Here is a 4,188-nt window from a genome sequence, read left to right as displayed (position 1 = left end):
GAAGGGGGAAGGAAGGAGGAAGGAAGGGAAGGGGTGAGGGTGAGGGGAAGAGGAGGGAAAGAGGAGAGAGAGGGAGAGGGAGGGAGGGAAGGGAAGGGAGGGAGGGGGAGGGGAAGAGGGGGACAGAGAGGAAAGGAAGGGAAGGAGAGGAGGAGGAGAAGAGGGGGAAGGATAGGGAGTCCAACTTACTGTCCTGGCATTCAGTGGAATGGCTTCCAGCTAGCTCCCCTGGCTCAGCAAGATCCTAAGGCTACCTCACCCTCACCATGCCAGGAAAGAGCCCAGGAGCTTGACTACACCATGGGAACTCCACCCGTTCACCCTCTGACTTCGTCTTCCTCTTCCCTTAGCAGTACCCAGGAGCAGGATCCTGTTCCCTCACTTCAGAAAAGGGATGACACAAGAAACCGGGAAACTAAAGGGAAGGGCTTCCGAGGGCTGGAGTCCTTAGAGGAGAACAAGAGCCTGAGGGAGCAGGTGATGGGCTATCATTGGGCTGAGAGTTGGAGGCACAGAGAGATCAAGACTACGGGCAGGGAGGCCCAGCTGGAAGAGGGATATTCTGGTGCCTTAGTGATCAAGGCCTTGGCTGGACTAGTTCTGACCACTGGAAGTAGCCAGAAACGGCTCAGCCTTTCCTGTGAGCAATAAGCCTTTGCCCTACACCTGACAGAAATGCGGGGAAAAAAGGAAAGGGCCTCTGTTGGTGTATTTGTTGAGCAACTTTACTGGGTTCTTATGCCTCTACCTCTCTTCCAACCCTTATTCCATCCCAATCCTTTCCAATCTTTTAACACAAGGTGGGAGAGAAAGATTAGAGAGAAAGGAGGGCGTAGACCTCTTTAGGCTTCTTGGGGGTGTTGAGTTCCTTGGGGGCAAGTCCAATCTTCATAGGATACCTCAAATTTCTTCTTGTCTCTTTGCTCATGAAGACTTGACAAATGGCAACAGCAGCAACCAGGAGCATCAGGGGGAGCAGCAGCCTCCTTTCCAGGCCCTCTTGGGGCTCTCCCATTTATACCCTCTCCAAAGTCCCCAGTTCTTTGCAGCTGGCAAAAGTCACACCTCAGCTAGGGCATGAGGCAAATCATAATCACCTGCTGTGAAGCAGCCTCTAATCCCACACCTGGGATTAAAACAAAACAAATCCACATAATCACTGGGTTTTTTTAAAGAAACCAAAATTCTCAGTACAGATCTCCTCCTGCTCTTTGGTGTTCTCTTATGAAAGTAATTTTAAATATGTTGATCTCAGGTCCTCCGTGTGTCTGAATCAGAAAGAGTGGGGCAAACACAGCCCGCTGGTGTGGTGTGAGCCGCATTGACAGGCCAAAAGCCCGTGTGTTGTTTGGTGCCATCGACATACAGAATCACCTGCTGGGCCACCAGCTTGTGTCAGTCAGTGGCCTCCACCTTCTCATGACCGGCAGGGAATAGGAGAAACATGTCACTTTCCAGCCGTGTCACTTCCATGCAGGGATCAGGCAGCCATGCGGCAGGTGCAGAAACCAAGGGGAAAGCAGGCCTTGGGGATGGGATACCAATCTTACATAGGCAGTGAGCTGCTCTCACCTCAGCCCATGAAACCTGACCTCAGAGCAGCCGACCAAAGGCACAGCCCCTCCCACACTATCAAGAACTGACTAGAGCAAGGCACTTTGTAGCTTTGCCTTGAGTTTCACGCATCTCTGTGACCATAACGTGGTGCTGGACAGAAGGCCATGCATCAAGTCCTCTGGGAATGTGGAGAGGATCTGTCTGCAAATGAACTAGAGGAAAGAGGGCTTTGGGAGGGAGAAGAGAGGGGGCAGAAGAAGGGAGGTGGGGGAGGGCTCCGTTCAGTAGGCCCCTGGGTGAAGCCCACCTCTGCCACCCTGCCTTCTATAGCTCTTCTTTCCTGGTGACCTGTTACACATGGCCAAACAAATGCCACTTTTGCTCAGCTTGCAGTGGGCTTCCAACATTTACCTCCTCAAAGTCTGGCTGAACACAGAAGTTAACACCCAAACTCCTTTCCTCCCTTCCCTGGGTTAGGTCCCAAGCTAGAGATGTGAAGGCCAGAAGCAGTTTACACGGACTCTTTCTCTGGAGGGTTCACCAATTGTGAGCAGACAAGAAGAGCCAAGTTAAACTGCTCAAGGAGAATGTGTAAGGCATGGGTCCTGGCAGGGCTGCTCTGTGACCCAGGTATGTGGGGGCCTCTCAGAACTCAGATAAGAGTTGTCCTGCCCTGGGCGGGCCTCTGGCTATGGCCCCTGTGGAGGGAGCAGGAAATGGGGGCGACCAAGCAAGGAGGTTGGAAATATTCCCTGCATGGTGACCACATTCTCACCCTTATTTGTGGGGTCAGTCCTCAGGTATTCCAGAAATAACCAGGAGACACTCTGTGGGTGATCAATTTCTGGCTGGTGATGGTATTGCTATAAATAGGACCTGTGTAGCCTCGCTTTGTAAGCACAGGCTGGTGGAGTCGATTATTGGAGTTACATAAATACAACTGAATATTGGATTCTGGGGACATCTGTGGTTCTCCATGTGCATAGACCATGGGGAGCAGGATTCCAGCCACCATGCCTCTGACTCACCATTTTTCATATGCCCAAACCTGAGCGAGCAAAGGAAGTGGCTCTTTGGATCACTTTAATGATCACAGAGAACAGAGCCCCAGGGTTTCAGCTCTGTACCAATCCATCACAGAAAGGCACCAGCCAAGTGGGTCCCTTAACACCTTCCCTATCTGCAGAGCTAAATGAGCTGTCCCCAAGCCGGAGAGCTCTGCTGAAGGTGGGCATGCTATCAGAGTGTTACTGGTTCCTCAGGCTCACACGCAGAACACTTAGCATCACCGTCTGTCACCAGCAGTATGAATAGCATGAATTATTCCGTGCTTTTAAAAAGGCCATGAATCTCATGGTAGTTCTCCTCCAGGGATGCCGATGAATTTGATATCCTGGGACGCCTGAGCTGGTCTGTCTCTGAGCACAGTGCAGAGAGCAACATGATCTAACTTGTACTGAGGATGCAGGAAGAGAGGGGGAAAGGATGGCGCTTCCAAGCACTGAGCACAGGTTCTCAGCGCGGCTCACAAATGGCTGGCATAAATGCCACCACACAGTCTGCCTCCTGCCCAAACTAAGGCGACTTGTACTAAGGTTAAAGGAAGGTGCAGGGAAAGGGGTGCGGGGGTGGGGTGGGGGAGGTGGGATGGGGGTGGGTGGGGAGGGAGCACTTCCTGGGAAACAGGAGCAGAGCGCAGGCATCTGAGAATAACGAGTAAATCAGGTTTTGGTTGCTGTGACAGTCTGTGACTCTTCAGGAAGTTTGCTTTAGTTTCTGATTCCAGAGGTCTAGAGTCCATGACAGCAGGGAAGGCGTGGCCTGGCGGCAAGGAGCAGGAAGCTGGCAGGTCGGTCCAACCAATAGGAAATGGAGCTGGCTAGGAACCTACAAGGCTGCACCTCCTAAAACTTCCAGTACCTCCCCAAAGCTCCTCCAGGGGATCGAATGTTCTAATATATGAGGGTATCAGAAACATTTCTCATCCCAGCACAACACTTAAAGTGTCCTCAGTCTGCACCGAGCGATTGTGCCCAGCTAGCCTGGGAAGTGTGAGAAGTGTCTGGTCCTCCAGACAGGAAGTATATCCAAGCCCATAGCGTGTAATTGACACCGCGCTGCTCCACCCTAGCAGAGACTAGGACGGGAGTAATTGAGGGTGAATATGTGACTGCTGAACAACCAGGAGAGAGGAGGAGAGGAGGAGGCAGGCAGCACAGGCAGCCCACCGGCAGCCCCGGGACGTTCAGAATAGAGGCTGAGCTTCATCTTCATGGAGGTCATGAAGCTCATTGGAGGTCACAACCAAAACCAATGAGCAAGAGGCAGCACTACACAGAGTCTGAGCACCCAGGCCAGGGGCACAAGGAGCTCTGGTACAAAACAGAGGAGCCTGAGTTTGTGTGACCACGGTACGTCCTACCCGGGGAGTGAGGAGTGGGCGTCAGTGCGGAGTCCTGGTTAAAAACTGTAGACAGTTCTGCGGCAAACCACTACTGTTGTGAACTCTAACATCTCCCGTGGCTGCCGAAATATCTATTCTACGAAGTGTGGATGGCTTGGCTTCTCAACAAAGAGGAGAGTGGTCGTGCTGGCTGAAAAGAGTTACATTTATGGCACTAAGGATACACG

This window comes from Mastomys coucha, unplaced genomic scaffold, assembly GCF_008632895.1.
Source record: "Mastomys coucha isolate ucsf_1 unplaced genomic scaffold, UCSF_Mcou_1 pScaffold7, whole genome shotgun sequence".
In the NCBI taxonomy this organism is placed as follows: domain Eukaryota; kingdom Metazoa; phylum Chordata; class Mammalia; order Rodentia; family Muridae; genus Mastomys; species Mastomys coucha.
This window is presented reverse-complemented; position numbering follows the sequence as displayed.